Source organism: Glycine soja, chromosome 9 (genome assembly GCF_004193775.1).
Source record: "Glycine soja cultivar W05 chromosome 9, ASM419377v2, whole genome shotgun sequence".
NCBI lineage: Eukaryota > Viridiplantae > Streptophyta > Magnoliopsida > Fabales > Fabaceae > Glycine > Glycine soja.
In genome coordinates this window covers 15,036,480-15,046,346 of record NC_041010.1, presented here as the reverse complement: position 1 = coordinate 15,046,346, position 9,867 = coordinate 15,036,480, and the positions used below count along the sequence as shown (strand labels likewise).

At 44.2% G+C, this 9,867-nt stretch overlaps 1 pseudogene; it reads left to right on the top strand.

Annotated features, from left to right (window-relative positions):
- The first annotated feature begins 1,474 nt into the window (after positions 1-1,474).
- The window catches only part of LOC114368206, a 46,763-nt pseudogene continuing 38,370 nt past the window's right edge, over positions 1,475-9,867 (top strand).

The window sequence follows — 9,867 nt, the reverse complement described above, 5'->3', positions numbered from 1 at the left end:
GGAACACCTTGTCAACTTGCGCAAGTTGTTCGAAAGGCTTAGGAAATATCAATTGAGGTTAAACCCCGCTAAGTGCACCTTCAGGGTCAAGTCAGGGAAATTGCTAGGTTTCATCATAAGCCAGAAAGGGATAGAGGTGGACCCCGAAAAGGTGAAAGCCATCCTTGAGATGCCAGAACTGCATACCGAGAGGCAGGTCCGAGGTTTCCTGGGGTGTTTGAACTACATTTCCAGATTCATATCACAGCTCACCGCTATCTGTGAGCCATTGTTCAAACTCTTACGCAAAAACAAATCCGTCCGTTGGAATGAGGATTGTCAAGAGGCGTTTGGAAGGATCAAACAGTGTCTCATGAACCCTCCCATGCTTATGCCGCCGATACCCGGAAGGCCTCTCATCTTGTATATGACAATTTTGGACGAATCGATGGGATGTATGCTGGGGCAACATGACGAGTCCGGGAAGAGAGAACGCGATGTCTACTACTTGAGTAAGAAGTTCGCAACCTGTGAAATGAACTACTCCCTGCTCGAAAGAACGTGTTGTGCTTTAGTCTGGGCGTCCCACTGTCTAAGACAATACATGCTAAGCCATACCACCTGGTTGATATCCAAGATGGACTCGGTTAAGTACATCTTTAAGAAGCCTGCTCTCACAGGGCGGATCGCCCGGTGGCAGGTTTTGCTATCCAAGTTCGATATAGTCTACGTCACCCAAAAGGCGATAAAAGGAAGCGCCTTGGCAGATTATTTGTCTCAGCAGCCTCTCAACGACTATCAACCCATGCATCCCGAATTCCCGGATGAGGACATCATGGCCTTGTTTGAGGAAAAGCTAGACGAGGACTGGGACAAGTGGATCGTGTGGTTTGATGGAGCGTCAAACGTTCTAGGCCATGGCGTTGGAGCAGTATTGGTCTCTTCGGAAAATCAATCTATACCTTTCACAGCCAGGCTAGGGTTTGACTGCACCAACAATATGGCTGAGTATGAAGCGTGTGCCCTGGCCATCCAGGCGGCAATTGACTCCAATGTCAAGCTACTCAAGGTGTACAGGGACTCAGCACTGGTGATCCACCAGCTGAGAGGGGAATGGGAAACTGGAGACCCCAAGTTGATACCCTACCAAGCCTATATCAAGGAGTTGGCTGGTTCCTTTAATGAGATCTCCTTCCATCACGTTCCCCGAGAGGAAAATTAGATGGCGGATGCGCTTGCCATTTTGGCGTCCATGTTCCAGCTAACACCGCACGGGGACCTACCATACATTGAGTTCTGGTGTCGTGGCAGACCCGCACATTGTTGTCAAGTGGAAAAGGAACGGGATGGTAAACCTTGGTATTTCGATATCAAGCGATACGTTGAAAGCAAAGAGTACCCACCGGAGGCTTCCGACAACGACAAAAGGACATTGAGGAGATTGGCGGTCGGCTTCTTCACGAGCGGAAGCATACTGTACAAGAGAAACCATGACATGGTTCTGCTACGCTGCGTGAATGCTAAGGAAGCAGAAAGCATACTGGGGGAGGTCCTTGAGGGCTCTTCTGGTACGCACGCTAATGGGCACGCCATGGCTAGAAAAATCTTAAGGGCAGGTTACTATTGGCTCACCATGGAGAGCGATTGCTGTCTCCATGTGAGGAGATGTCACAAATGCCAAACATTCGCAGAAAATGTCAACGCTCAGCCCCTGCCTCTGAATGTCTTGACCGCGCCGTGGCCGTTTTCCATGTGGGGAATAGATGTGATTAGGGCCATAGAATCCAAAGCTGCAAATGGACATCGATTCATCCTAGTGGCAATTGATTACTTCACTAAGTGGGTCGAAGCCGCGTCATACGCTAGTGTCACCAGGAGTGTGGTGGTTAGGTTCATTAAGAGGGAAATCACCTGTCGATACGGTTTGCGGAGGAAGATTATCACGGACAACGACACCAACTTGAATAACAAGATGATGGGGGAAATGTGCGAGGAGTTTAAAATCCAACATCACAATTCCACGCCCTACCGACCAAAGATGAACGGAGCCGTGGAAGCAGCCAATAAGAATATTAAGAAAATTATTCAGAAGATGATAGTGTCGTACAAAGATTGGCATGAGATGTTGCCTTTTGCCCTACATGGATACCAAACCTTGGTACGAACTTGTACTGGGGCAACACCGTACTCCTTGGTTTATGGGATGGAAGTGGTACTCTTGTTTGAGGTAGAGGTCCCTTCCCAGAGGATACTAGCGGAATCGGGCCTAGAAGAATCAGAGTAGGCTCAAACACGCTACGACCAACTCAACCTTATTGAAGGTAAGCGCTTGACGACCATGAGCCATGGGCACCTGTATCAACAAAGGATGAGGAACGCGTTCAACAAGAAGGTGCGCTCGCACAAGTTCCATGAGGGGAACCTTGTGTTGAAAAAGGTGTCCCACACCGTTAAAGATAATCGAGGGAAGTGGGCCCCACACTACGAAGGGTCTTTCGTTGTAAAAAGGGCTTTTTCCAGAGGGGCTCTGGTGCTCACCAACATGGATGGCGAGGAGCTACCTTCACCCGTGAACTCCGATGTTGTCAAGCTATACTATGCTTAGGATCTGGGGCAATTGAGGAAGTTGTTGCATGTTCTTTTATTTTTGTGTATGTACTTCTTGGTTTCCCCCAGGGATTCCTGTCCGCTGTAATTTCTCATCACAGTCTTTTAAAAGAAAAGAATATGCATTTGAGGTTCCGGTCCTCACTTTGTGTTTCAAACTATGTCTAGAATTTGATAACCTGAGCCTTTTTGCTCAGTCCATGGGATGCCCCAAGCGTTTAATTAAAACTGAACCTGACCAGCTTTCACTAAAAGGATTATTGCATTTGAAAACGCTCATGCATACGCATACGCATGCATATTTTGTTATCTTATGACAGGAGCAGAATCGTCTTAGGAAGTGGTCAAATGTCGGGACGGGTCTAAAGGCAGAAACCAATCGAGTTAAAATGGTAACGCGGCCACAGTTTGTTGCGCGATGTCGTTTCCTGCTTTCAGGTACGTAGGGACGGACACAAGTAGAGGATAGGATCACGATCGATAGATCGTCATCTCATGCCCAACACTAGACAAGCGGGAAGTGCAGCTGGGTGACAGCCTAGTATCTTTTAAACTCCCAGTAATTATTATTGTTGTGTCTTTAAAGTAAATATCGGATGCCTCATCTACCCTAAAGGGGGTTCGAGTAAGTGAACGCCGACCCGTAGAGAGCGCATACTTGTGTCTTCCAAAAAAGAAAAAAATACAGGTTAGCTCGCCTGGGCGAGCACCCCTGCACCTGGAAACATAAAAACGAGGGAGGGGGAGTTTTTCTCCACCCAAAACTCTCCCCCCTCATTCAAAAAACACAAACACCCATGGGATTTGTGGATTTTCACCCCTAGGCCACCATTATTGCGCTTTTGCTTCCATTCTTAGTGTTTTTGGTCACTCCATACAAGTAAGTGCACTACCCTTTGATTTCTAGCTTTCCATTTATGCCTTTTATGCTTTGAATGATATATAATTTGGCCAAATCCGTGAGACAATTTGGGGTAAATTTGTGCTTTGTTTCTTTGAATTGGGGGATTGTAGGGGATGGCCTTAGGCCTAGGTTGTGTTTTGAAATAATGGGGCAAGCCACATTGCCCTTATTCCCTTGTTATTAGCACCCAAAAGTGCGCCCACCAAGTGCTCAGTGAAATGCCTCAATGAAATTTTGGTGTGGTTTTGTGAACTTTGGATTGTGGGGCTGATTTGTGTGTATATGGACAACATGTAGAGGTTAGAATAAGTGCCCAAACTAAGGACTTGAACCTAGGAATCCAAGCCTTTGGTTTTGAGTGCAAGAAAGCATGGAAATGAAAGCATTGTGATAGGGATTTCCCTTTTGGCCAGCAGCTGATTTTTGGGCTGCACCATGATGTTTGCCTTACACCTAGATGTTTGAGAATGTTGTTCATCATGCACACATAGATGTAGATTAGGTGGCAAAATACCTTACAAGATATATGTATGTTGCATATAGATAGCAAAAGATACCTCACCAAAAACCTTGTTGAATTGAAATGTAATTTGAGTACCGAGATACTTGAATACGCATGAAATGTAATTTCTTTTGTAGCAAAGATTCTTTGAATATGCATGTGTACAAATTTAGCAAAGACATGTGTGTATATGATCTTTGGGTAGCAGGAATACTTCAAGTATGTATGAGTATAAGTTTAGCAAAGAAATGCATGTATATAATTTGGGTAGCAAAATGCTTTGAATATGCATGAATATGTTTTTTAGGTAACCGAGCATCTCGCGTGCACGTATGATCATAAAAGTATGTATGTGCGTTTGCCCTAAATTGATGTTTGTGTTGGAAGCAATTGTATGCCATTGTTACTTGGTCAACCTTTAAATTGATACTTCCTTGTAAATTAACTTTCCAAACGTTTGTCCTCGCAGGAAATGACTCCGAAAAAGCTTTCCACGAAGAGGTCTAGGAGAGACACCACGGCGGAAGGGTCCAGTGCCGCCCCCGAGTTTGATAGCCACCATTTCCGGAGCGCCGAGCACCAGCAGCGCTTCGAGGCCATCAAAGGATGGTCATTCCACAGAGAGAGGCGCGTCCAGCTCAGGGTGGATAAGTATACAGATTTTCAGGAGGAGATAGCTCGCAGGCATCGGACGTCGTTGGTGACTTCCATGGCTAAGTTTGACCCTGAGGTAGTCCGGGAGTTTTATGCTAGTGCTTGGCCCACAGAGGAAGGAGTGCGAGACATGCGTTCATGGGTAAGGGGTCAGTGGATTCCCTTTGACGCAGATGCCCTCAGCCAGTTCTTGGGTGACCCGCTAGTGTTGGAGGAAGGCCAGCAGTGCGAGTTCAGCCAGAGGGGTAACAGGGCCGACGGGTTCGACGAGGAGGCCATTGCCCAGCTGTTATGCACACCGGGACAGGATTTCGCCCGGACCGCTGCAGGGAGGCGGGTGTGGATCATGCGCACCAGCATGACCACTTTGACCCAGACGTGGATGACATTGCTGCTCAGCAATGTCTTGCCTAGCGATCATAACTCCGATCTCCCTCTGCCGAAGTGCCAGTTGGTGTATGCCATCCTGACACGGATGAGCGTCCACGTGGCCCAGGTGATTGCTGACGCCATCTATTTGTTTGCAGGTATGCCACCCACCAGACACCCTTTAGACCCGGATAAGTCTAGCAGGGCCCTGGGATTTCCGGCATTGATCAGGGGCCTCTGCCAGTCCTTCGGAGTTCCCGTCACCCCGAGTAAAGTAATCCGACTACCGATCACCCAGGCCTTCATCGAGAAGTATTGCACGCCTAGGCAGGCACAGGGTGATGCACCTCAGGCCGCAGACGCGCCGCCACCACCTCATCAGGCTGATCCCGCTGGATCACTAGGCATGGAGCATTATCTACAACACTTGGTTCGCCAGTAGGCGGCCAACCACCGGGGGCAGGTGCAGATACATGAGTGTCTCTACCGGTTCAGCCTCAGTCAACAGGGGCAGGGTTTCGCTCCTTTTGCATGCCCTACTCCAAAGTAGTTTGGGGCTGAGGTCGCATGGCCCGAAGATTTGCCCGAGGCCCAGGCAGGGGAGGAGCCCATAGGATCCCCTGGTGAGGCAAAGGAGGCCCGTATGGATGAAGAAATGACGAACTTGCATGGTTTCTTAGGAGGAAGCGGAGCCATGTGACCGAGGTCATTGCACTTTTGTTATTGACATTACTGTTTTCTGTTATTGTCTATATTGCTATTGACATTACTGTTTTCTGTTATTGTCTATATGGTTACTAACATTACTATTATTATTTTTCATTTCTGTTAGAAATTTTTGGCGTTATGGTTCTCAGTTATTTCGTCACCGTTTTTACGACTTACCATTTCGTGTGTTCTTTTCGTTTACCTTGTGGTTAGGTGTAAGTAGGTAGTGTGCGCCCCCATCCGCACGATCTTTTTAGAGAGAAAAAGAAAAAAAGGGAGAGAAAACGAATAAATGAAAATAACTTAAAAAAAGAAAAAAGAAAAAAGAAAAATAAGAGCAAGCAAGAAAAGAAAAAGAAGGAAGAAAAAAAAAGAAAAAAAATAATAATAAAAAGTTGTCTAGCTAAAAACAACATGCTTGTGAAAGGAGATAACTTCCAACTTTTCTTTGAAAAAATTCACTGATCATAACCAGTTTTTGAAAAAAATGTGTATACACCTGAAGGGTGAATGCTGTGAAAGTTTTCCAGAACGCCCAAAAATGGACTCTGATGAATGCACAAATTGATAAAAGAACATATTTTGGAAACACTAGGTTGACTAAAGTAGAGAAAATGAATCATGAGCCCTAGCATCACATGACCAAAAAATTTTCGACACTTGAGTGTCCCCATAGGTGCATGCATGACTAGTTTTGCATAAAATTTCCAAATCATCATTGTTGCATTTGTGTCATGGAAATAATGTGGGACATCCCTTTATCCCTGAACCAAACCAAACCCTGACATATGTCATGTCCAGCCGTTCTACAAGCCTTGAGCCGAAATCCCAACTTACCATAAACCTTGACCCAGGGTGAGAATGCCAATCCTTGCTCTCAGAAGAAAACAAAGAGAAAATTCCTAATCAAAGATTGAGAGAAAGCAAAAAGAAAGAAAATTCCCAATCAAAGATCGGAAGAAAATAGAAGAAATATGCAGAAAGGTCTTTGGATCAGACAACATCTGAACAATACAGAATTGTCACCAAGTAAACAAGAAAAGAAAGGGAACCACGACCTAAAGTGGTCTTCTCCCTTTGATTGCCAACCAAAATCATGTGCGTCGGTGACTTGTTCACCTCACAATAAACAAAAACAGAAAAGGAAAAGGCCAAGAACACTCAAAGCCAAATTTCCCACAAGAAACAAACCATTCCCAAGAAAAAGTCCTATAGATCCATGATCACGCATGTAATCTTTGATTTGATAGGAAATGATTTGCAAAATCGAGTCATGACATATCTATGGTTCGGAATTAGGATGAAACACTTACCCGTGTGAGATTGATACACTTTGAGTGATTTTCTTCTATTTTTGTTGGACCCAGTGTTTCCTCTAAATGGCCGTTTAGAAACGAAATGCTAACATCCAAAATCTCATTTATGGTTATCAGAAAATTTCATCTGGATACTCTCCTTCCCCAATAGATCCATTGTTTTTCATCCAAAAAGCATATGTTGCTCTGATTAGCTGGAAGTTTTGTCTCTTTACTAAAGCATGTTCGCATTTTAGTGAAGAAAACACCGAGACTATTTTAGTCTCACAAGTTATCCAGAACTACGTAGGTCTGCGTTCCTCATTGAGGATACATAGGAGCAAGAGCATCGCTTTTGTCGGCTGCCCCACAATCTCTGTCATACTGACCTTGAGGTCATGTGGCATGCAGAGACAAATTATGGTCATTCCGCACACCTATTCGTCATTCAGACACAATCGTGTCCGATGGCACACAGAGACAAATTATGGTCATTCTACGCCCTTTTGTCATCCAGAGGCGGTGAGCCCGGTGACATGCGGAGACAAATTATGGTCATTCCGCACACCTTTTCGCCATTCAGACACAATCATGTCTGATGGCACGCAGAGAAAAATTATGGTCATTTTGCGCCCTTTTGTCATCCAGAGGCGGCGAGCCCGATGACATGCGGAGACAAATTATGATCATTCCACACACCTTTTCGCCATTCAGACACAATCGTGTTCGATGGCACGCAGAGACAAATTATGGTCATTTTGCGCCCTTTTGTCATCCAAAGGCGGCGAGCCCGATGACATGCGAAGACAAATTATGGTCATTCCGCACACCTTTTCGCCATTCAGACACAATCGTGTTCGATGGCACGCAGAGACAAATTATGGTCATTTTGCGCCCTTTTGTCATCCAGAGGCGGCGAGCCCGATGACATGCGGAGACAAATTATGGTCATTCCGCACACCTTTTCGTCATTCGGAGACAATCGTGTCTGATGGCACGCAGAGACAAATGGTCATTCTGCGCCTTGTGTCAACCGAGAGGAACGGATTCGGAAGTATCAGGATGATGTTGGTCGTTCGGTGCTGATCATTTTCAAGATTTTTGTAGGTATCGTTGGCAGGGAGATTGACCGGCCGAGTGATGTTCCGCTCGAACAAAATTAGTGTCTTATCTTTACTTCCCTTTTATCTCCAATAAAATACAAGTAAAGAGGGACAACTGTCATACCCTAATTTCGTCCGGGGATCATCTGTTTGTTGGGGTGCGACCCTTGCTTGACCACTTCGAGGTACTTGACACCCATCATTAGGCAATCCGTGAAGTTCCGCGACATGTTGGGAGTTGAAAGGACGTGTTAAGGCGCAATCCGTAAAGTTTCGTAACATTCCGGAAGCCAAAGAAGGGATGATTGCATAATCCATAACGTTTCGTGACATTACGAAAAGAAAACAAGTATCGTTATGCAATTCATAAAGTTCCGTAACGTTACGAAAAAAGAATCAGCAAAGAAAGGGGAAAGGGTGTATTTAGTAAGTAAGGGGGTACAAATAGCAATCAAGCCCACTTGGGCCTTCTAGGATCTTCCAACAGAAGGCGGTGCCTTCTGGTGGAAGCAACCCAGCTCGCCTGGGCGAGCTGGGCGGCAACCACCACCCTATTTTCCCCTATAAATAGTGGGAGGAGGGTAGAACAAAAATTTTCAACCCTCCTGGTATTTGAGAATCACTTAATATTAGTGAGAAAAATTGTTTCCGTGAAGAAAATCCAAGCCAAGGCGCTTCCGTAACGCTTCCGAGACGTTTCCGTGGGCGATTTTGCAAAGGTTTTCCACCGTTCTTCATCGCTCTTCGTTCGTTCTTCGTCGTTCTTCGGTCTTCAACCGGTAAGTTCGTGAAATAAAACTTTTCAATTCATTCTATGTACCCTTAGAGGTCCCCTTTTTTTCGCATGCTTTTATTTTTATTTCATTTACTTTCCGTACCCCCTTTTGACGTGCTTTAGTCATTTATTTAAGTCGTTTTCTCGCCTAATAAAAAATAAAATAAATTTCCACCATTCATTTGAATTGTAACATCTTTTAATTTCTGTTAAAATGAAATCCGATCGTTCTGTCATGTCGTAACCACGTTTAAAACCAAAAAGAGGCAAAAATAATAATATAATAATAAAAAAATATCTTTTGATAAAATAATCAAAAAAATTAATCGGACGTTTTTCTTTGGGATTTTTCTTTCTTAATCGAATTGACTAATAACCAAAGTGAAACTAAGGCTAAAATCAATTCATAAATCAAACTTTTGTCATCACCTAAAAAGCCATTTTTAAGGTCCAACGACTTGAAATGGTCTTTTCCGCTTTTATTGGTTAAACGTGGATTTCTAAAGCCTAAAATCAACATGTAGCTTTGTTACCTCTTTCAAAAAAAAACAAGAGATCATTAATGGTCCAATGCCTTAATGTTTTCTCTCCTTTCAAAAGAATCGAAAGATTATTTAATGGTCCAACGCCTTAAATGACCTTTCATTCAATCAAAATATATCTTGCAAAAAAAGGATAAAAATAATTTAACCAACGTTCAATTTTCAAAGAACTACGTAGGTCTGATTTCCTTATCACAATTGAGGAATATGTAGGAGCAAGCGAAACACCCTTGTCGACCACGAAAAGATAAAAAATATAAAAGGTATAAAAAGACATAAAAATGTAAAAGGGAACGTAAAACAAATTGAAGTCATATTTGCACACTTGATTAAAGGTTGCCGTCCCTTGTGACGGATACGTGGGGTGCTAATACCTTCCCCGTGCGTAAATACAACTCCTGAATCTTTCACACTTAAAGTTTGTAGACT